Below are 24,965 nucleotides of genomic sequence, written 5' to 3'. Positions count from 1 at the left end.
ACCACCACACACTCCCTTCATAGCCTGTCTGTTCCTCTGCCTGGCTCTCTTAGTCTTCCCCCCAAACTCCCCTGGCAAACTTCCCTGTTTACAGCTCTGTTTGCTGGCTCCTGTGCCACTGCAACTGTCTGTAAGATTTCTGGTTTGAAATTGAACTTTTTGCTGCAGTTCACTGTGATACACTCAGAGGGAAACTAAGCCAACCTTAGCATTGGCGACAGTAATGGTAAGTAAACTAAAATTACAAAAAAAAAAATTGTTTTTGTGCAACACATGGGAAAACTAGCTTCCTTTCACAAGCACTTCTCTGCTGTGTTGGGGCAAAAACACATTTTGTAACTTTTTTTAGTACCTTTATTGTAGCCAATGCTACAGTTCGCTTGCACATTCCTTTCCCTTACATTATAAGACACTTTCTGAGAAAAAGTCTTAGTTACAGAATATGGTCTTTTATTTTTTTTTTTAAAAAGCTAGACTACAGTTTTGTTCCAATATTTTTCCTCATATTCTGTAGTGGACATATGTATATTTCTTATCTTGGTATGTGTTTCTGAACACATATGGATTTTTATTTGATCTGTCAAAAAGGGAAATACATACGGTACTCTGCACTGTGGTCAATGGTAGTTACATGTTACAGCCAATATATGGTTAAGGTCTGTAGTAGTACTTCTTTATTTTAAAAGGTTTTACATATATTAATTTGAGGATTTATTTAACTCAGATGAAAAGTTTTCTCCATGCTAAATCTTGGATTCTACTATCACAACTCAATTTCCCCTTGCCCTCCCTTCAGTACAGAAGAAAAGTCAATTTGATTAAATAAATTAAAATAAGTGTGAATTTCACAGCTTGGAGGTATTTTCCAAATGATTTCAGTAGGACTACTTCCAAGATTAAATTTAAGCATGGACTAAATGTTTGCAGGACCACAGCCTTTGTAGGGTTTGGGGGTTGGTTTTTTTTGTATATTTGCTTTGTAAGAAAGTTTTACAGAGAAATAAACAAAATGTAACTTTTACTTGCACACATTATCATAGTAGATGAGCAGTAAAAGAAAAAAATAAGAGAGCAGATTGTCCCAAACAAGATACTATTATTGTATTCAGGTACTTGCTATATGAATTTATCTCCCTGACAACAGCTACAAACTTTTTCCTTGAAGTATTTCAATTGTATAGGTCATAACACCAATCCCCACAGAAATGCTGAGCAGAGATACTTCCCCTTCAGTTTACTATTCAGTTTATTTTGGCATTGAATTAGTTTATTTAAAATGCAGTTATGTTTTTTCTATTGTAAAAATACTGAAGTTGAGAGACTCACAAGAGGATGTGGAGAAGAGTTTCTAATTTTCTGCAGATAGAGGAAGACACCGACCTTTCAAAAATAAGACTATTTTTGTCTTTAAGTCATTTTATTTAAATAGTAGCATTTTCTAAACCTTTACATTCTATAAAGATTTAAGTTCTTATTTACTAGAAGCATGTATGCCGAGTTCAGGCCATGTCAGATATTACAGGAGGATCACAATATCAAATATAATTAAGGTAAGGAAATTTGCAGTGTGACTTCCATTCATCCATAAAGTAATTAAACCCGGTTATGAAGTAAATATTCAGGGTATCACATAAAATGTGAATTATTAGGACAAACCAGAACGATCTTTTCTATATTATTATCAACACTAGATTTGAAAAATGTTTAAGTACTGAAACCACACATAATTTGATGAGTTTTAGCCACTTAATTCAAAATAACTCATTTTTAAAAGATAAAAAAGTTATCTTAAAAACCCAGACTCATTAGATTCCTTAGTAATTACAAAACAATTTAAGGCCCTGAGCCTTCAATCAGATCTATGTAGGTAAATTCTGTGCAGAGCCCCACTGAAGTGGCAGAAAATGTAGGCTGAAAGTACAGTTATGATGTCTTAGAAAACTTTTATATAGGACAAAAGAACATCATGTGGACAGATTATGTAATGCAAATTCAGTATCTTTTTGGTAATAGAAATCAATGTGATAATGTATCTGTAGACAGTTACTGTTAAACTGAAAAAATGTCAATTATTCCATCATGAAACAGAATAAGTATACTTTGCATTTTCTACTTTCATTTTTGATTGTTCAGTTGGCATAAAATGAATTTCATTTTGTTGAATAACTACAAGCACAAATACATCCTTTTCACATAAAGCTTGGAAACCACAGAAATGACTGCCATTACAAGTGTCTTCACTTCAAGTTGCAGTAATAGTGATAATATGAGAATAAAAGTTGATACAATGGCTTGCCTTCTGTTCATTAAAAATGTAGATTGGATTTTTTTTAGTAATACTTATAATCTGAATAAAGCAATTTCAATAGTGTTTTTAGTATGATATCATGCTTAGATGTTTGGCTCACATTGACCTTAACAGGTGCCACAACTATTAGTGCAGAATAAGCAAATACTATCTATGCATAGTGCAAGATCTCTTTCAGAATTCAAAAATACACTGAGGGATGATGTCAACTTGAAAAACAGTCAATTTCTAAGGGTGATTTAAAAAGAGTTTTAAGTACTATGCCTTCCCTTAAGTACTCCAGTTAATTTTTGTGGGACTGCAGTTTGTTTTATTTCCTACTAGGAAAATGTTTTTCTACCTTTGTGTGATTGAACCATAGAAACATAAAGGAAAAGTTCCATACAGGAGAAATTATTATTTTACACATCACGCTGTCAAACTGAAAGATGATATTTTTCTCTAATCTTTTTCAAATTATAGTGATCTTAGATATCTGCAACGAAAGTAAAAAATTCAAACATCTGTGATTCTTCTACATCTTTGGACAGCAAAAGTTACTGTTGCTTACTATATTTACAAGCTGAGCCTAGAAAGAAAAAGTTTTATTCTAGATTCTGTTTTGCAGTAGAGTGATATTGAAGAGACTATTTTTATTTTTAAAAATTGAAAAACAAAAAAGTTCAAACTTTAATTACTGCATCAGTAACACTTAGACAAGAGAAAAGCCCCAATCTTGTAATCAGATCTATTAGTGTGGACCCGTACTCTGCATGTAGCCCAGTTAAAGTCAAGGATCTACCCACACTGCCCATTTGCAGGATTTAGACCTATGGGAAATTTCTCCAGATTGAAGTAGTGGAATATACATGAGTGAAGTGCGTATTTCAAAAGGCATGACTAACTTAAGGCCATTTGAAATGAAAGTTAGGTCTAGAGAAGGCCAACTATTGTTTTACACAATAATGTAAAGCAAAAGCTATCACAACAGCCTTTACAAATCCCATGAGCAGGAAAACTTTATCATCAGAATTTCACTTTTACTATTGGTTTTATTACTTAATTTTCAGAAACCAAAGCTATTGACATAGCAAAATCCTTGAGGCTGATATCAACACAACAGCTGAGAAAAGTTAGATCTCACAGAGTTACCATACATCCAGGTTTTCCTGGACATTGCCTCTTTTTTGAGCTTCCATCCACTGACTGCGTGGATTTTTCAAACAACAGGAAATGTCCTGGATTTTTGCGGAGCAGATGCTGCAGCTTAAAAAGAGCCCTGATTGGTCCATTTTCCAATTGGTTCTGCTCCTACACTGACAGCTGATTGGTCCATTTCTCTGCAAAAACAGCTGCCAGATCCTAACCACTCAAGCCCTGGGAGGTGCTGACTGAAGGCTGTTGCTGCTTCCTGGGCATGTACCAGCTACACAGGGAGCGACACTATCCTCCACTTCCAGTGAGCACCCCTGCTACAGGTACCCTCTCCAGCTCTTCCTGCCCGTTCAGTGTCCTCTTTTTGGGAATCTGAAATATGGTAACCCTACATGACAGGCTTCTCATATCACTCCCTCTCCAAAGGGGAGGGGGGCTGAAGTCAAGCACCAGTTTGGTTTTCCTACTCCTGCATTTCAAAATAACTGACTGGAACTAAAATGAATCAGATTTGGTACATTAAGATTATTGCCTCAACTGCACTTTGGTTTCAGCATCTGGTTGCTCTTTCCTCCCCTGCAGGGGCTGCTGAAACAACCGGAGGCTTGTTTTCCCCCTCAAAACCCCATCGCGGTAGAAGGGGATGGTAACGTGGGGGTGGTTGGAGGCATATCTACCCTGCCAGGGACGCTTGCAAACCTCCCCATTTAGATAATTATTTATCAACCTTCCTCTCCTACAGTCAGACCTCATGCAACCTCCTGTCCAGCTTAGTCACCGCCCGTCATTCATACAGCAAACCCATCTCTGGGATAGGGAGAGAAGAGGCACAAGAAGCCGCTCAGGGCAGAAAACCCCGTCCAGGCTGCGTGAGGTGTGTGAACCCTAGGTTACGCTAAGGGGAAGGGGCAAGGAGAGCGCTGGGCGTTACGTAGGAAGCAAGGGCGCGAATGCACACCCCAGTACGGGGCGCGGGCGCCAAGACCCCCCAGGGGCAGCAGGCGGAGGCCGAGGCGGGCGGTGATGACCCCAGTTACACCGCAGGGGGGGCTGAGGGAAGAGAGTTTTCTTCGGGGGTGAGAGAAGGGAGCGGGGTCTGTGGGAGACGGACGGGGGCCCTGCGCCGTGCCGCAGGAGGTGGTCGCGGGGGAGCCCAAAGTCTGAGCCGGGGGGAGGGTTCCAGGATATGCACATGGGCTCCGCTTCCTGGCGCTCTGCTGCCGCCGCCGCCTCCTTCCCTCCCGCGCCCCGTTGCACACACGGTACCTGCCGGGTCCTCCGCGGGACAGGCCGCTCCCCGCCACGTCGCCTGGATTCTCTCGGACCGGCGTCGCTGAAGGCTTCCCCCCCTCCCTGGGAACACTGCTTCAAAATGGCGGTGATGGAGACGGGATCACGTGACCGTTAAGCCAGGTCAGGTGATCGACGAGTGAAAGTTCTCTGTCTCCTCTCCCGCCTTTCTGTTACCATAGAGACGAGGGCTGGCCTCAGGGTGAAGGAAAACCCGAAGGCCCTGCTTACAGAAGGGCATAGACTGCACCATACGGTTTCACCTAGGAGCCCCATAGCCAAGGGGCAAGCTCAACCCCCCTGCACAAAGAAAAGGAGTACTTGTGGCCCCTTAGACTAACCAATTTATTTGAGCATAAGCTTTCGTGAGCTACAGCTCACTTCATCTGATGCACAGACATTCAGCAGCCAATCTCGCCCCTCACCCCTTCAGCATTTACACTCACCCCCTGTACACTGACATTCAGCACTCACCCATTCAGCATCCACACTCACCCCCTATACACTGACATTCAGCATCCACACTCACCCCTCGAGCATCCATGTCTCCATTGCTGTATTCTCTTTCTTGATTTTTCTCCTGGTCAATATTAGAAACAGGCATGGATATTACATGTGCATCTCCCAACTGTCTCCCCTGAATTCCTAGCTTAAAACTCTTTTAATCAGTTGTGCCAACCTCCATCCCAAAGCCCTCTTTATAGCACCACTGCCTGAGCCATCTGTTCATCATGATCTTGTCTTGGCTTCATTCTCCTCCTCTAGGGATAGGTAGAATCCCACTGAAGATCTTCCCCAGCCTGACATAGTCTCCCTTGATGCATACCAGCAAGAATCTGGCAGTGTCCTTTCTTCCCACATGAAAGACAATCAGTGGATTCTTTCCTGCTACAGTCAGGATCCTCTTCAGCCTCAGATCCACGTCCCATATCGTAGTTCCCAGCAGACAGCACTCCCTTCTGTTCTTCAGATGAGTTCTGGTGACAGGCCTTGGTCTTCTTAGTAGGGAGTCACCAATCTTGTTGACCTGCCTCTTTCTGGTGTTGGTGTGATTCTCCAGCCTTCCTCTTCATTCTGGCTGCAAGTCCTCTTGTCTTTTGTTCTCATTGTGAAAAACAAACAGAAATTTGTTCTGAATCTCTCAATAATAATAATAATCTTAGAGTACACGTGTAATAATAGTTGGTACAAAATTTTCTGATCAAAATGAGTTAAGGGTGGCCCTTTAAGAGCTTCTGAAAATCTGTTTCATTGAACGTTTGAGAACTTCTAACCTTTTCACCTTCTATATAAGTTTCTTTTTTCTTTCTTGTAATTATTTGTCATGGTTTAATTAACCAGTCATCTCAAGGGATTCACTCCTTCTGTAGATAAAGGAATGAGAAAGTTTTCTATCTTGTCTCTGTACAGTAGTACCTGATACAGTGTGTCTAGATTAAAGATACTATGTAGATAACTGGATAACAACAGTCTCCACACACTATGTAATTCTCCTTTGAGGTAATTAAAAACTTCATTAAGTTAAATATTTCACTTGCATTGGAAGTATCATGACTGTATACATTGCTCAATAAGATTGGTGTATTTACAATTCTACATTGAATAGGATGGCTTCTGTTAGGATATAGATATTCAGGCCTGTCGGTAAAGGCCTGTACTCGAAGAATTTTGGTGTATTCTTATCACTTGGCTAGTTATAGAGGTGTAAAAGAAAGAATCAAAATCACTGTCTGCTGGTGTAAGATCCTTCTCTTAGTGAGACAGTCTGAGGCCCTGTTCTTAGGCTAAGGCCTTTGGCTAAGCAGCAGAGGCAGCCTGGCAAACTGGGAAGCGACCCATCACATCCTCACATTCCAAACTAGTCACACTGAAAGAAGGTGCTATTGGGCTGTTAGGAATACTCTCCTGTCCTGATAATGCCTGTCACCTCCAGAGAAAGGGAAGTGCTTAGAAGATGTAAAAGGAAACTTAGTTTGATAGCATCCTATCTGGCAAGAACTCACTTATCAATAGCTGGGATGTGAAATCCTCACTTCTGTATTGTTTTGTCATTATAGTTCCCACTTTGCTATTGTTTGTCTGTATAATCTCTGTCTGGTTCTGTGATTGTTCCTGTCTGCTGTATAATTAATTTTGCTGGGTGTAAACTAATTAAGGTGGTGGGATAGAATTGGTTACATAATCATGTTACAATATGTTAGGATTGGTTAGTTAAATTTCAGGAAAATGATTGGTTAAGGTATAGGTAAGCAGAACTCAAGTTTTACTATATAGTCTGCAATCAATCAGGAAGTGAGTAGGTGAGTGGGGGGTGGGAAATGGGAACAGGGAATGGGGTAAGGAAATTGGAATCATGTTTGGCTCAGGGCAGGAATGGGAACAGGGACAGAGGTGTAAGGCTCTGTGGTGTCAGAGCTGGGAAGAGGGACACTAAGGGAGGAAACTGGAATCATGCTTGCTGGAAGTTCACCCCATTAAACATTGAATTGTTTGCACCTTTGGACTTCGGGTATTGTTGCTCTCTGTTCATGTGAGAAGGACCAGGGAAGTAAGTGGGTGAAGGAATAAGCCCCCTAACAGCTTCTATCCTATATTACAAAGTTTCCGGTTTTCATAATTATATTATAATTATTTGCAAGCTAAAGGAAATGTGAAACTAGATTAAATTTGGATAAGACAAATAACTGAACATGCTAGAAACAAGACACTTTGTGTTGAGCATAATAACGTTTGTAATTTTATTAAAAAAGCATAAAAGTTGCCTTGTAATAACTATAGATATGCACAAAATGTAAGAGAGATGAACTTTGTGTTGAGCATGATAAGCTCAATTAAAATAAAAGTAATGTGTATTCTGGAAACTCCAAATAAAATTGGAGATGATAGTTCAGAAAGGATGCTATCTTGATTGATGAATTAAGTACAAATGAGGTTTAAACAAAGAAGTCCTTTGTATAAACTTTTGAATAACAGAAATCCATGTAGAGAAACTTGTCTATAAGGTGTCTACTTCTTTGTGACCTCAGGTTGAAAACATTTTTCAGTCACGAAGATGGATGGTGAGGTTTAATTTTATTAATGAGTAGAAAAGCCATTGGTTATATGGTTGTCAATAATAAATTTACTTTAGTCCAGGACTTTTTTCTGCACTTTGGAAACTGACTGTTCCAGAACCCCTCAAAATACTTAATAACATCAACTTTATTATATTGTATCATATAATTAGGGACCTAAAAATTGTAAATTAAATGTATAGCATATTATTCATAATACTGAAATGGTCTCAACCAATGAGAACACATGGATGCTGTTCTAACTTAAGCTTGATGTTAAACCAGCTGTCCCGAAGAAAGCAGAAGTGTCATAAAGACATCTTTACCCCTCTCCGCGTCCTGCACAGTTTGTTTGGAACTGAGGATCAGGGCTCTTATCTTGAACATCTGTGTGGTGTGGTGGGTTTTTTTTTAAATTATTTTTGTTTGTGAAAATGACCAAGAAAATTGATTGCTGAGCACTTCCACTAGTATCCAGGCAAGTACGATTTTCTGACATATTTCAGTCAAGTTTCAGACCTTGGCAGACTACTGAGGATGTTTTAGGTCAGTGGTTCTCAAACTTTTGTACTGGTGACCCCTTTCAAATAGCAAGCCTATGAGTGTGTCCCCCCTTATGAATTTAAAACACTTTTTAAAAATATATTTAACACCATTATAAATGCTGGAAGCAAAGCGGGGTTTGGGGTGGAGGCTGACAGCTCACGACCCCCCATGTAATAACTTCATTACCCCCTCTTCAGTTTGAGAACCCCTGTTTTAGGTTGTGTGATGCATATACTCTGTTTTGGATTTGAGACAGAGCTACCTTGAATATTACAGAGAACTCTCAGTAATACTTGCCATAGAATTATAGGACTGAAAGGGACCTCAAGATGTCTTCTAGTCCAATCGCCTTCACTCAAGGCAGGACTAAGTATTATCTAGACCAGGGATCGGCAACCATTGGCACATGGCCTGCTAGGGTAAGCCCCCTGGCAGGCTGGGCTGGTTTGTTTACTTGTTGCGTCCGCAGGTTCAGCCGATCGCAGCTCCCGCTGGCTGTGGTTTGCCGTCCCAGGCCAATGGGGGCTGCGGGAAGCGGCACAGGCTGAGGGATGTATTTGTGATCTACTATGACCCTCTGATCCCTTTCCACAGTACTCCTTCCTAGGCAGTCATTTCCCATTTTGTATGTGTGCAACAGATTGTTCTTTTCTAAGTGGAATACTTTGCATTTGTCATTATTGAATTTCATCCTATTTAGTTCACACCATTTCTCCAGTTTGTCCAGATCTTTTTGAATTTTAATCCTATCCTTCAAAGCACTTGCAACCCTTTCTAGCTTTGTATTGTCTGCAAACTTTATAAGTGACTCTCTGTGCCATTATCAAAATAATTGATGAAGATATTGAAAAAAAACAGACCCATAACTGATCCCTGTGGGACCCCACTTGATATGCCCTTCCAACTTCACTGTGAACCACTGATAACTACTCTCTGGGAACGGTTTTCCAATCAGTTATGCACCCACCTTACAGTAGCTCCATCTAGGTTGTATTTCCCTAGCTTGTTTATGAGAAGGCCTTACTATCAAAAGCCTTACTAAAATCAAGATATAGCACATCTACTGCTTCCAACCTTCCACAAGGCTTGTTACCCATTCAAAGAAAGCTATTGGGTTGTTTTGACATGAATTGTTCTTGAAAAATCCATGCTAACTGTTACTTATCACCTTCTTATCTTCTAGGTATTTGCAAATTGATGGCTTATTATTTGCTCCATTATCTTTCCCGGTACTGAAAAAAGCTGATTGATCAGTAATTACCCAGGTTGTTCTTATTCCCCTTTTTATAGATTGGCACTATATTTGCCCTTCTCCAGTTCTTTGGAATCTCTCTTGTCTTCCATGACTTTTCAAAGATAATCACTAATGGCTCACATATCTCCTCAGTCAGCTCCTTGAGTATTCTAGGATGTATTTTCTGGTGACCTTAAGACATCTAACTTGTCTAAGTAATTTGTAACTTGTTCTTTCCCTATTTTAGCCTCTTATCCTACCTCATTTTCAGTGGCATTCATTAAGTTAGGTGTACAATTGCTACTAAACTTTTTGGTGAAAACTGAAACAAAAAAGTATTTAGCACTTCTACAATTTCCACATTTTCTGTCATTCTTCTCCCACCTCCCCATTGAGTAACGGGCCTACCCTGTCCTTGGTCTTCCCCTTGCTTCTAATGTATTAGTAGAATGTTTTCTTGTTACCCTTTATGTCTCTAGCTAGTTTAATCTCATTTTGTGCCTTGGCCATTCTAATTTTGTCCCTACATACTTGTGTTATTTGTTCATATTCATCCTTTGTAATTTGACCTAGCTTCCACTTTTTGTAGGGCTCTTTTTTGAGTTTCAGATCATAGAAGATCTCCTGGTTAAGTCAGGGTGGTCTCTTGCTATACTTTCTATCTTTTCTACGCAGTGGGATAGTTTGCTCTTGTGGCCTTAATAATGCCCCCTTTGAAAAACTGAGAACTCTTTTGAACTTTTCTTTCCCTTAGACTTGCTTCCAATGAGATCTTACCTGCAACTCCCTGAGTTTGCTAAAGTCTGCCTTCTTGAAATCCATTATCTTTATTGTGCTGTTTTCCCTCCTACCATTCTTTATGGCCATATGCTGCCACTTTGAATTCACTTGAGGTTTCCCTTGTGGCATTTGGTACTGGCACATCCTGGACTAGATAGACTGGTCTGATCCAGCACAGTATTCCTTATATTTCTATTTTATATTCCTAAGTATTAGTTACATTTTGTTAAGGCACCTGGAGGCCTTTGGGCTTGGATATTGAGACATTAAAATTGAATTGAATTGAATTTACATTATTTAAATGGATTATTCAGATTTACACAGACATTTCTTAATATTCAGCTTTTCTAATCCCAAAGTAGTGATATTTCAGCTGCAACAATGACATCTAGGGGCTGATTTCTATTAATTTAATATTAGATATGTATCTCCCATTTTTGGAAAACATAAGCACTAATACGTTGACTAAATCAAAATTACAGTATTCACTAAAAAACTGTAAATCTGATATGTGCTGAAAGTTATAACTTAGAATAACCATGGCATTTTACCTTTTTTTTTTTCTGTTTTGTTTTCCCTTACTTCTGGCTTCTTCTGGCATTTAATGATGTTCTTATTTTTAAAATTGCAAAACAATGAATCTCTGTGACTGCTGTACACAGTTTCCCCCCGCCCCGACATTAACAAATTATTAGGCTCCCTCCGCCCAAAAAAAAATTGTTTCCCCTTTTCTGTGACTTTTCTCATGTTTGTTCTATCTGTTATTAAAACACAATGGATCAGATTTTCATATGACTTTATTCTGGGTTCTAAAATCACGTCCACAGTACCACTTGGTAGGTATAATTGTTGCATGTACAAACCTTGCATTTGTACTGGAGATAGGCCTGAACCAAAATCCCAGATTCAAATGCAGATCCAAATTTAAACATTGTGGTTCAGGACCTCCTCTGATTTTTGTACAAATACATTTTTTGCGCATTCAAACAATTTTATTAACAAAACATGCAGTCACAATATTAGAGGGGCCTTTAGAAAATGTGTCCCAGTACTTACATTCTTGCTTTTCTTCTCTTGTATCATATATTATCTGACCACAAGTCACATACTTTGGAATTGATATTTACATAAAATATAGTCTGTTTTTTCTTTCCCTTCAGTTTCTTTACTCACATTTATAACTCCATCTCAAACTTCTGAGATTATCAGCTGTTTTGCTAGATTCCATTCATTTGCCATTCAGTAATAACATACAGTATTGTCTTTAAAGTGCTGACTTTCCAGTGAGACCAAAAAGAAGAGAGTCTGATAAGAAACTCTTTTGAGTAAAAGTTAAGGAAGGGCTAATGCAAAAGTGAGAAAACTGTGGATTCTATTGGCCGGGGTAAAATCCTAGCTCCACTGAAGTCAATAGCAAAAATCCCGCTGACTTCAGTGGGGCAAAGATTTCACCTCAGTTTCTTAGCTATGAGCTAGTGTTTTTGCCACGTAGCTGTTTCAAATATAGGGAAGGGCTCATTGCTTCCCCAATCTTTGTCCTTAGTATTTTAGCATTTCACGGCCATGAGGAAGAGAACTTGAGGAGTGTAATTTATTGTACTTCTAAGAAGAGAGAGAAAATCCAGTAGGATTGAGAAAAGAAAAGTTAAGCCTTAAACTGTTGGGGACTCAAAATGTTAAAACTAGTGGTGTGTTTTCAGTTAATCTGTTAGGCAATGGTTAGGAGGCTGAATTTGAAAGAGACGGTGTGACATGAAAAAGCACCTGCGCTGAGATTACAGGTGAAGCAGTGAAAGTTGGAAACTGAATAGGAGTCAGAGAGAAGTTACTTCTTTAATTATTGTCTGACTGGAAACAAAAGGAGAGAAACCAGAGCAAGTGAACTGAGAACACTATGGGATTTGTAGAAGGAAACAGCTTTCTGCCAAACTGCCTAGAACAGGGGTTCTCAGAACAAACTTTTTGGTGGCCGCAGCAGGTAGCCACTAACTCTTGCTGATGGCTGCTCTCACAATTTTTCCTAAAATACTGAATTAATTTTAGGAAAAACAAGTAAATCTGCACATATACGTGCCCAAATCATTGTCATTTATTTATGTAGGATTTTTTTTGGCAGACTCAATAATAAAAATAATGTACGGTTGTCTCTATTCTTTACTGGACCTAAACAGAATAGAAACACAAATCAGGGGCTTTCCACGTTCTTGTCTTTTTTTCTTGTTGTTTCTTTTGCTTTTTTTAGTTGATTTTTTAAAAGACTTGCTAGAGAGTAAGTCTGTTGTGAAAAGTGAAATTAATATATATACAAATATCACTTTTCACAGCAGACTTACTCAGTCCCAGCAAACCTGGGTACAAATTAAGCCCTGGATGGGGAGGTGGGTAGAGAGGCAATGGGGCACTGGGGGAGGCAGCGAGGGCCAGGGTGATGGGGGGGCGGTGAGATTGGGGCCAGAGCCTTCCACCGTGCAGCCAGGCAACAGAGCCTTAAGCCCCATGGCTAGAGCCTGCCGCCCACCACCCAAGGGCTGAACCCCGTCCTCACCGACCCCAGGAAGGTGAGGAACTCACTGGCTGCCTGCTCCGCTGACTTTTGTGTCTCCAGAGGGGGACAGGGCCCAACTACTACTGAAGGCTCCCGCCCCCACCATCACAGCCCAGGCAGCTGTGGCCGCAACAAAAGCCCCTGGTGGCCGCATTTGAGAAATGCTGGCCTAGAATGCAAGTCAAGCCACTCAGGCCTGCTACAGCTAGGAGGTTAAACCCAAGCTGGCAAAAAAAAAAGAAATGCTTTTACTGATATAGCTCATGCTGGTTCCTTGAGGAAAATAAGATATGTCAGCAAAAGAACTTTTATGGTAGTAGAACTACAGCTACATGAGGATTTTTGCTAGTATAAAATGTCACAAAAAATCATCCCACTAACTGACATTGCTATACCTGCAAAAGTTTCTAGTGTACACCTGGCCTAAGTATCAGAATTATCAAAGGTCCGTCAGAAGCCTGAAGAACCTGATCCCTTATTATAAATGGGAGATCTGCATGAAGTGGCTGTAGAGCAGAAGAGACTAGGTGTATCTGAGCCAGAGTACAGAACAGGAACGGGTTTGGAGGAAAGGTAGAGAAGTAAGAGGAAAGCGAGAACTAGGTGTAGTTCTCCAGGAGATAAGTAACGTTTCTGCTTTTAAGTCCATATTTCTATAAGTATAAAAAACAAAATGGTAGAAGATTGCATGGTAGAAGATTATATATTTCTAGTTCTGCTGTGGGTAGAGCAAGAGAGCTTTTGAGATGCTTTTAGATGGAACTATTGTGACTTTGAGTGCTGCTTCTTATCTCACAGTTTGTTTCAAACCAAACCAGAATTTCCTGTATAATTCATACTTTGAATGTGGGAAACAGAAAGTGGACTCAAAAGCATTAGGTGTAGACCCTATCCTGCATGTGATATCTGCTGAATGCAGGAGAAGGGGGTTACAGCTCTCTGATTCTGTGGGCTGGTCTGTGTCACTGCTGGCCCTAACCCCAGTCGCAGCCCCAGAGTGAGTTAGAGCAATGGATCTGAGGGTCATTGGACTATACCCTACCCTGTCCACAACTCTGACACTCCCCCTTCAGGGGTGGACGTTGGCATAAGAGCTAATTCTGCTGGCTCGAGACCAAATGAAAGCTCCTCTCACAGGGGGAGTTCTCAGTTGACCAGTCACAGCTATAATTTGGAACACCTAAGTGGCAAAAAAGCTAGCTGATACCTAAGAAACTGGGGTGAAATCTTCACCCCACTGAAGTCAGCAGGAATTTTGCCATTGACTTAAGTGGAGCTGGGATTTCACCCTAGCCAATAGAATCCACAGTTTCCTTACTTTTGAGTTAGTTTAATTCAAAGGTAGCTAGGGCTGTGTGTGTGTTTGTGTGCACACATGCATGTTGGGGGAACAGAATTGTCTTGCAGAAGAAAGAATTAAAAGGCATGACAGGGAAATCTTTACTGCTGACTTGGTGTAGGGATATCTCCACAGAGAGCAGGACCAACATATTGTGGGACAATACATAGCATAGCATGGGCAGTGTATAGGAACTCATGCATGATGTAGCATATTGGAGTACTCATAATGCCTTTATCATTATATTAGTTTGCACAATTGCAGATATTGGGCACAGATTTTCAGCTTTTACTTTGAATAGTCCGTCCATACTTCAGAAAATAGTCCCACTGAAAGGATGTGGAATGGGACCCACTACTAGTTCCTATAAAATACAAGGAGTGATATGGACAAAGAAGTATACAGCAATGATATAAAACTACCACTAAGGGTTTTTTTCTCTCTCTTTTTATTTTCATTCAGTGGAAATTCAGAAGTGTCCTCAGCGTTCTCAAGAGGAATTAGCTGTGTGTAATGCAAATGTTATATCTGGTGCAGACTGATCCCAGTTGTTATGTTTGCCATTGACGCATGCCCTAATGGCTGCCTTCAATGTGTGTTTTACACGTACACGAGAATTCGTTTGGAATGATAAGCTGTGGTAAGTCTGGGATCACAGCCAAGCTTCTGAGTTATTTATCTGAATATTTCACATACAAAATGGGATCCCCTAAAAAGAGTTAGAAGCCCTGGATTTCTATATCTGTCTGATATTCCTGTTACTAATTTTGTTGCTCACTATTTGTATCGTTTCAATTAACTCCCTTCCTGTGGTAAATCAATCAACACAGACTAAAATATGTTAATTTCTGTTGCAAGGGAGAACTCTATTGCATTTTATGTCCTAAAATAATTCCTGAATCCTGATGGTTTGCATTTGCAGAACATTGAAATTTGGCACACTAGACATGATTTAAAATTACTTGTTGATATTGTGACAAAGTTCCTGCTCTACTTTGGTGGGTCTTGCGCTTATTGGCGGATTTGCTCGCCTTGGAGCTTCACGGCAGCCCTCAGCTTGGCCGTTTTTCTGAACCCACAGTCCAAGTCGACTCCTCCTGTGTCTGATCAGGAGTTGGGAGGATTTGGTGGGATCCCGGGCCCGCCCTCTACTCCGGGTTCCGGCCCAGGGCCCTGTGGAATGCAGCTGTCTAGAGTGCCTCCTGGAACAGCTGTGTGACAGCTACAACTCCCTGGGCTACTGCCTCATGGCCTCCTCCCAACACCTTCTTTATCCTCACCACAGGATCTTCCTCCTGGTGTCTGATAATGCTTGTACACCTCAGTCCTCCAACAGTCCGCATTCTCACTCTCAGCTCCTAGTGCCTCTTCCTCCCAGCTCCTCACACACACACCACAAACTGAAGTGAGTGCCTGTTTAAAACCCAGGTGCCCTGATTAGCCTGCCTTAATTGATTCTAGCAGCTTCTTGATTGGCTGTAGGTGTTCTAATCAGCCTGTCTTAATGGTCTCCAGAAGGTTCCTGATTGTTCTGGCACCTTCCCTGTTATCTTACCCAGGGAAAAGGGACCTACTTAGCCTGGGGCTAATATATCTGCCTTCTATTACTCTCCTATAGCTATCTGGCCCGACCCTGTCACAATATCTATAATAAGTATAGGCCAGAACAGTTTTCAACCTGTGGTCTGTGAGTCTGCATACTATGTCTAAGGTTTCCAAAGGTTTCCTCCATTCAAAATGTTTTAGGGGTCCACAAATGAAAAAAGGTTGAAAACCACCGGGTCAGAATACACAAGACTGAGGTCAGTTTCCTGCTCAGGATGGCTATGATGGTAATCTAAAATAGTTCCTTGTAGTCAAATAAAAATTACACATACTTCTGGGCCTCAGTACATTGGATCATCTTATATTTAGTGCACAAACTATCTGCTGCAAGAAATAAGATTCTGGTCGAGATGTGATAATGTATCTTCCACAGCTGGGTCCATCCCAGGATAACCATTGGGTACTGTCAAATATTTAGTCTTCAGAATATCATACATTGGGGCCAAAAGGTTAACTTTAACTTGCATATGTTGATATTCTAGAAGATCTCAATAGGTACTTTGTTCTTCATTGAAAATGGCTGAGGAGACAAACTCCTGCTGTCAAAGATTCCACTAGGATAGGCATCCACTAAGGTCAGAGCTAGGCATTAGTCATCAAAGATTTCCTTGTATACATAGTTAACTGTGACTCCTCTGTGTGGGGTCAAACAGTCCTAGAGTCCATTTCACAAATGAAACACTCTTCCATTGATGAAAATACTGTGTTTCTCTGAAGGTGCAGTTGACGTACTGAATCGTCTCAACTATTCTCATTGGGCCAAATCTTGAGGTGCTTTTTCAGTTTTCCTCAGGTAAATTCCCATTGACTAGTGTAATTCTTGTGCATTGACTTCAGTGACAGTTTGTCTGAATAAGGACTCAATTAAAGTTGAATAAGTACCGCAGGATTTGGTTAAACAGCATTTTAATTACAGCTAGCTCTAAATGGACATGGGCAAGCAGTGAGATGTATGCAGTAATATGCATGAAGCGAGAATGGAAGCTGAAAATAAAGGGATGGCTAAGAGAAAACAGGATTTCAAGTTGTGAAGGCATTCTAGCATTCCAGATGACCCAAATGTCTCTTCTAGTGATTGCAGTTAATGAGTCCACTTTTCAGACATATATATCAATGAATCTCCAATTAGTTACCACGCTCAGTGATTGCCATGCCTGTGTCACTGAACTGAATGTAAGGTAGTTGACTAAACTGGATGGTTTCCTGATGGCCAGAGTCTATATTCCAGGAATGAAGACTTTTGACCACTTTAAGACAAGTTTAGCCTTAACTGTCTGCTTGAAGACTTCTTGTAAATGTTTTTAAGTGCTGAGTCAAAGTTTATGAATCTTCTGTAATGCTAACAGGTGCAGTAATTAACTGTGACAAATCAGTATTATTTGTGTAGCCATTTACTTCTGTGCAAACTGAACCAGATACTCAGCTAATGTAAATGGCATAGCTCCACCGAATGTGGCACAATGAGTACAAAGGGGATGTACAATGCTAGCAAATCATAATGGTAAACACCACCTTAAGCTCATATAGACATTGTTAGATAAACGGATGCAAAAATCAGAAGTGTTATATAAATAGATGTGTATGTATGAGTTACTTGTAGGTAAGTGGATGTGAGATGAAAGGAGTGTAAGTAGTTCTTATTGATCCTAAACTGATGTAATGTACATGTTGAGAGAGACAGGAGATGTAAATTATAATAATCTGGAGTACCTCTAGACATAAGCTTTCTTAGCCTGGTCTCTGAATTCGGCCCTTTGTACATGCGCGTGTGTGTGCGCGCGCGCACCACAAGTGTTCAGTATTTGTTTGCAGTTTCTTCAGAATAACAACAGCTTCAAGAATCCTTCTTTTATAGTAAGTTTTCAATAGCTTGTGTTTCTGGGAAATTTTCTCCCAGGGCAAATATTTTTGCTATGTGAATTTAAGTTCAGGATTCATGTAGAGTATTTTATGCATTTTATTCTCCTCTAAGATCTGCAGAGAAGAGCTCTGATAGTCTCTTCTTCCGATATGCCAAGTCCCCCATTGGCATTAGTACTATAGGTAATATTTAGAGGATTTGATGGCTGTCTCTGAGCACTGTATAGGTGGGCTCGTAAGGCAAGACTCTCTGTCCTGCTCCACACCCTCCATTTCCAGCATAAAGAGAGAAGAATCTGGCCCTATCCTACCTGACTTGAGAACCTTTGCCTTGGCACAGGTTAGAACAGCCTACAGGCATCTCAGATCTGCAAAGGGTCTGGGCCTGGGCCTGGCGGAAAATCAAGGAGCTGTAATGGACTATCTGATGGCTCCTCTATCCTTTGCTCTGTGCATCAAAGAATTTGGCCCATGGTAACTAATAGAACACTGGTTTGCAGAGGGAGGCTATGAAAAATTGTCTCAGTGAAAATAATTTAAAACATTTTTCTAGAACATGAGGCATAATCAGAATACATGCTGTGTGGTGTAGTATCAAGGTTTTGCTGATACTCATTTGGATTAATTTGCATAATGCATCTGTCCCACACTCATGCCAATAAAACTGTTACACCATTTTATACTACATGGCATGATTATGTATCCTCTCTATATTTTACGAAGTAGCAGTAGCGGGTTCATAGTTAAGGCTGAAGTTAGCTTCCCATTATAATCAATGATTTCAACATCCCTACCCCAACATTCCCCCCAGACAAACCATTTACTCTGAAATTGTACATGCCGAATCTCATTCCAGGGTAGAATTTTTCTGGTATGTTTGGAAAAGTTCAAAAAGTAATTTGAAGGGCAAGGGGCCAGATCTTTAGGTATGATTAAGAGTTAAGGATGAAAGTGAGTTTCAGTGGAATACAGCTATCCCCACAATATTATATTTTCTATACCAAAATTCTATACCTTTTAAAAATATCCAACATTTTAAAAGTCTAGAAATATACAGTTATGATATCGATCTAATTCCTTATTGCCACATAATCCTTTAGCAATTACTGTCATCCCATCAGATTTATACAACCCACTCCACCATAACTTCCTCCTCTAAAATTTGCAAAAAGTATATGTAAAGACCAAAATAACAAATCACTAGGAAATGAGAAATCTCACTTTTTATTCAAGAAATCCATTTCCAATATAATCTAACACTATTATATACTACATTATTCATTACAAAACAACTACATATGTTAGTTCCTGCACAGCATAGTTGACAAGATGCAACCTTAACTATGGCTTGGCTGTTGTGCCCCTATATTTACAGTTGGAAGGTCTACATACGCATATGCAGACAGACAATAACATATATTCCTAAAATCTTTCATAGCACCAAATAAATCAGTCATCCCAATTCTATTTATAAAAATATTCTTTAACTTTATCACCAAATCAGAATGTGAGAACTTATAGAACTCTACCGTAAATCAATGTACATTGGGGACTATGTTCCTTTTGAAATCTCTACTGCCCCTTTAATAAGCAATATATACAATCAGTAGTATACATTCAACAACATATTCCATTTCTGAAGAAAATAACTGGAAAAGTATTGGACCAAATCCTTAGGTCCTTACTCAGGTTTTACTCCATCTCTACTGAGGTAAATTCTTGTTGCTTTCCATGTAAGTTTGCCTGGATAAAATGTAAGTAAGGACCCCAAGATTTGCCTAATTGTGTGTAAATTCCAGAAGCTGATTGTGCACTTATTTTTTTGCATGGGCAGGCAGGGTGCTTCCTATTCTAAATATTAATATTTCTTTCCCCTCCCCAGAGATTCACCCTCTCTTAAGCCTTGCATGGATATGCACACGCATACCTGTGCTTGAATTCTAAAAAAGAAGTGCTGGAACACACAGTTTTGACAAGAATATCTTATAACAACAACATACTTTTTTATTGCACACCTGAAAGATGCTATATATACCATATTCTTCATAGTCTATGAAAATATATCCCACATATTATGGTTTGCTGCCTATGCTGTCCCTTCAGGTAACTGTTTCCATGATTTCATGTCATCTGCTGATCGATGTCTGTTGCATGATACAGGATTTTTGAAAAAAAAAGGCTCTTATAAAAATCCCAGTATTTTTAGCATTAGTTTATGTTAAAATGGTCAGAAATGCCAGAACGCCATTTAACTCCCAAAGAAAATGCTGGAATAGCTTTCCAAAATGATTGGAGCACTGACACATGCACACACAATAATGTCACTTTCATCAAAAAGTGCATGTGGAATCTGTACCACAAGTTGCAAATAATATCATGGAACAACCACGGTGTGTCAACATAATGCCATGTTGCACACAATGTGCTTTCCTCCTTAGTTACTTAATCTTGCCACCATTCATAAGATATAAGTAGACAAAAATGAACCATCACACTTTTCAATAGTGACCTTCAGGTGGCAGCAGCATTACATTCAACTCTGTCTTACACAAAGTCCATTAAAAATGAAAGTAAAATTTGCAATAAATCAAAATAATACTGATTGTTATAATTTTATTACCAGAGCATTAAGTCAATAAAACTTATCTGAAATGTCATTTGCATTGTATACAATTTTTACTACTTATCAAGTATGTTTTAAAAGCATGTTTAAAACAACCAAATGAAGAAATCAGTGATAAATTGTTGGAAAGCTTGGACTTGTCTAATGGTGTAGTAAAACTAAAGTCTGTTTTGATCTCTCATATTGTAAAAGACTGTTTGTGAGAGCATTTGGTAGTACAATAATGTCTAGTGTCTTGACTAACTGTATTTAATGTCCTAATGTCTGATTAACTATTTTCCTGCAAGCTGTCAGGCCCTTTTTCATTCATGATTTTATGTAGGAAGGCCGTCTAATTATATGACATCCTTTCAGTGAAGGCGAATGTATTTGTTTCTTTTAATAATGAGGAATAATGAAATTTATTTATGCTGGAAGTCAGAGAAATTTATTGGAGAATTACCACACAAGAAACATGAAAATTAAAAAACCCCACTTAAATAGCATACTCATTACTAGGAAGCTTGCAGGTAATGAAACAGTTGTATGAAACCCAGTATACTGGATGATGTAATATTGCTTATGTCAGTTTTCAGTACATAATCACTATGCATTTCTATAACTGTAAGGTTACCACATTATTATTAGGTTACTTTAGATGGAAGAAACTACAAAAAAAGTTTAAAAGAATTTTTTACAAAGTTTTTTACAGTTTCTTGCTGACATGTCAATTACAATGTGCTGTGACACAACTAATTGTGTCAGTAGTGTTGCATTGTCAGTCATGTATTGCTGTTCAGCAAGACTGACACATATTTGGATCAGAGGTCAAAAGTTTTATTGGTTAAAACAGTTTAACAGTATTCGAGAAACAGCATATTAAAAATAGTTTCATGTACAAATGTGAAAAAAATATAATTACCAACATGACTGTGATATATTTTTCTGCAAATCCGTTTCAGCGCTTAGACTCCCAACAGGATTTTTTTTAAATAACAAGATATAGTTTAAAAACTTGTCAAAATTATAGATGATGTACATTTAATTAGAAATGAGCCACTATTAATCAGTTTCTTCTGATGTCATGTTTTGTTTTCTCAACATGAAGGACTTTTTTTTTTTTTTTAACTGAATGGGGAGCCTTGCAGCCATATGGTCCGTTATTTTCCTTTCCCATGCTTTTCCATTGTAAGTAGGCTTTCCTGTAACTCCTCAAGTAGAAGCCATTGCGTTCCCCTGACAGCTAGCTGGGAGGGGAAGAGACTGTGGGTGTGTTTATGTAAATACAGTTTGCTCCTGCTCTGTTTACATATTCATCATTTACAGCTGTGTCAAAGGATCGACTTTGGCTGGTGTTGGGTACAAATTATCTTAGTACTGAATGCAGGGGTAGTGAAATATGGTTACCAATGTTGTAATTATTGTAAGAACACAGGAAAGCAGGTCTTTGCTTAACTGGTCCCAAATGAGCGGGGGCACCCTCAGTTGAAAGAACCTCATTAAGCAGGGGCTCAAATGTTAGAGCCCCGTGAAAGTAACATGAGTGGGGACAGGAGTCCTGGTGTCTTGGTCAGAAGGCTGCACACCCCATCCCCTCCCCTCTCCTCTCTAGACTGGCTTAACCTACCTGTTCTTCCTGACTGTTCAAAGAATAGAGATAAATAGGCTTAATTGGGAGTCTCTTGTTATTTTAATCGCTCAATCAGAGCTAAAACCAGTTGTGGTAGGACTGTGTTTCTGCCCTTCCTGCTAAGAACTAAAATCACTGAGAGCTGAAATTACTCGAGATGGGGCAGTGTTTCTGCCCAACCTGCAAAAGAGCTGAAAATCACTGAGAGACTGATGTACAGAGGTCACAGCAAAGAGGCAGAAGGTGACTGACAGTCAGCTGGTGAATGAGCGGCCAGCAGGGTGGCTGAGGAGAGGCGCGACGAGCGGCCAGCAGGGTGGCTGGTGGAGGGGCCCAGCAAGAGCAATGAGCAGGTGGCTGGTGAGCAGCCAGAGGAGCAAGTAAGATGCCTCTTTACCCCCCCCACCCAGATTGGGAGGTGAACTCTGCAGATGCACCTCTGAACTCTGGGTCTGCACTGACCAACGACAGCAACTGTGAATGGGGAGCAGAGAAGGGTCAGGCATGTGAAAGGGACTTTTGGGTTCCTGGACTTAAGAACCTGAGGGGAAAAGGGCACTGCCCAAGCTACTTGGGTGTGATCTTTTACTCATGGTGTATGTTTATGAACCCTGTTTGTGGTGTTTTCCCAAATTAACTCTGAGTTACTTCCCTCCTTCTATTAAAAGTTTATTTTCTACACTTGGACTCTGTGCTTGCGAGTGGAGAAGTATTGCCTCTCAGAGGTTCCAGGGGTGGTGTAATTTCCCCAGGTTACTGGGTGGAGGCTCAAGCCGGTTCTGTGTTGTATTGATGGAAAGGAATGCCTAGATATTGAACACCGCCCTGGTTGTTGCTGGCTCCACGTGGCAGAAGGGTTACATTAATGATTAATTATTGTCAACTACTACATGTTAAGCATAGTTTCTTTTTATTTTTGAATTGTATGTCTAACAAAGCATGTTTGCCATTCGGGCCAAATCCTTAACCCATTGAAGCCAATGAGAGTATTGCCTATGACTTCAGTGGGACCTGGATTTGAGGCACGACAACTTGTGAGTTTTAGTTTAGTACCTCCCTTTGTCACTCATTTTTGTGCTATGTCTAATCTAGGGCCTTTAAATTGTAGGTGCAATGCTACCTAAGCTACCAAAGAACCAAAATGAGTGACACAAAAATATTATTCCTGTAGGAAATGTAAAATTATGTGGGATTCCTTCCTCTCTTCCTTCCTGTAATCTGTTACACAATTTTTTATTTATGATGTAAATAATTTTCAGTAATAAAAGTGAGAGGGACACCAAATCTGTGCGGAACACATGTAACTCGGGGATTAAAATGAGTTATGTGCTTACAAATGAGTACATTAGACAGGGGTGGAGAGTCTCCATCACCGCTCAGAGTCGGGCCCCTAGATTGTCAGCATCTCAAGGCAGAGATGTGTCTTCCATTTGTCTGTAGAGCACTGCACACATATCATATGGTAGAAATAAAAAATAATAGTCATACTTGGAGCTATTAATAAATATACAAGACCAAAATAAGCTGGGTGCACTCTACTCCAACAGGAGATTAAATCCCTTGTAGGAGTCACTCAGCATTACAGCTGAGCAAATAATCGTTTGGGTTTTTTTGGTTCAGGAACTGAACCAAACAATTTGGAAAATAAATTAATCAGGTGTCTGATAAAGTTGGCTTTATTATTTAGTGGAATAATTTTAAATTAAATATTGCAAAGCAAAGACTAAAGTTGAAATCTGTATTGGTACTACTGAATTCTTCTGGGGAGAGTGTTCAGTAAAACTATTCTGTGACAGTAACAATATTATCTAGGACATTAAGAAAATTATTTTAAAAATGGACAAAACTTTAAGTACTGTATCTCCATGATCAGATTTAGTCTGCTATTTGGACATATTATTACAAAACAAATGATCATTGCATAGTTATGCTTGGCACAGAGGTTCATACTGTGAAGAAAACACTCTTGACCTTGACAGGTAGTTGCAATTCCATTGAAATCAATTGCCAGTACAAGTCAAATGATGTTCTTATGACTGCCTAGTGTGTACTTCCTAGTCCTTCTGACGTTATTGTTTTGTTCCAAGTCATTCTTCAATCTTTTAGCAGCTGAAAGGGACCTGAGTACTGCAGCTTTTCAGAAAATAAACACTAAGGTTTACTGCTGTGTGCTTTGAAACCCTCTACTCTTCTCCCAAGTCTTTGTTTACAAGCTTAGCAACACACTTATTTTTTGTTTACAAAACAAAATATCTGATTGTTGTTTGAATAGCCAAGACTTGTACTGTTGCCATTAAGATACAGTATGACTTCTATCACCACAATTCAACTGGTCAATAGTTCTGATTAGCCTGATGATGGAGCAGTTGCTGATAGAACTCCGCAAATCAGTTTTTATCTTGTGAGAAGAAGCTTTCACTGTATGGAACATAATTGGTACAATTATGTATTTTCAAATGGAATATGTGATATTCTAAGGTAAGGGGATAAAGCAACTAATGTAAAGATTTATCCTGTATTTTCTAATCTCTACATATATATTTTTATTATGGCTTGGATATCATTGGAATAGATATGGCAAAAGTGATATGAATCTATCAACCAAATAACTTCCACAAGAGACTAAACTCACAAAAACCTGGTGACATTACAGTTTCAACCTGGGCCTCTAGGACTTCCTTAGTGTAATACATTTCTGAGAATGTTACTAAGTAACTTGTAATTTTTTAAGTCTTCTAAACAAGTCTGTAATTGTTCACATCTGCTCCACATCAAGTGTGTGTATTAAAAATTACAAAGTCATATTGAGCTCAGCATGCTAGAAAGGGCAAATAAAACTTCCTCTCTTAGCAGAGAATGGTATACAAGGTATAGATAAAATAATAACAAAGCCTTTCCAAGCAATAGTCCACTCCATAGAAGGTTTAAATAGCCTGTTATATCTGGCTTATTTGTGTTAGGTAAGTGCAACAGGGGAGCCTGATTGGACCTATTATCTAAAAATTAAAGAAATACATAAAAATTAAGTGGAAAGTGTAA

General features: G+C 39.4%; 1 protein-coding gene and 1 long non-coding RNA gene across 11 annotated transcripts in view; one reads left to right on the top strand and one right to left on the bottom strand.

Moving 5' to 3' along the window:
• Window positions 1-4,855, bottom strand: part of ZNF507 (zinc finger protein 507) — a 51,734-nt gene extending 46,879 nt beyond the window's left edge. For 9 of the 10 annotated variants that reach the window (XR_012154497.1, XR_012154498.1, XM_073307819.1 and 6 more), the window contains exon 1: window positions 4,709-4,855. The gene's annotated coding sequence lies outside the window, so the exon portion shown is untranslated. The other variant, XM_073307821.1, reaches the window with a different exon arrangement.
• Window positions 3,633-24,965, top strand: part of LOC140896275 (uncharacterized) — a 160,452-nt gene continuing 139,119 nt past the window's right edge. Inside the window, exons 1-2 of the long non-coding RNA XR_012154499.1 lie at window positions 3,633-3,765; window positions 4,185-4,316. This is a non-coding gene — a long non-coding RNA (uncharacterized lncRNA). The remainder of the gene's footprint in view (window positions 3,766-4,184; window positions 4,317-24,965) is intronic.

The sequence above is a fragment of the Lepidochelys kempii genome, chromosome 12, assembly GCF_965140265.1.
Source record: "Lepidochelys kempii isolate rLepKem1 chromosome 12, rLepKem1.hap2, whole genome shotgun sequence".
Lineage (NCBI taxonomy): Eukaryota > Metazoa > Chordata > Testudines > Cheloniidae > Lepidochelys > Lepidochelys kempii.
This window is presented reverse-complemented; position numbering and strand designations above follow the sequence as displayed.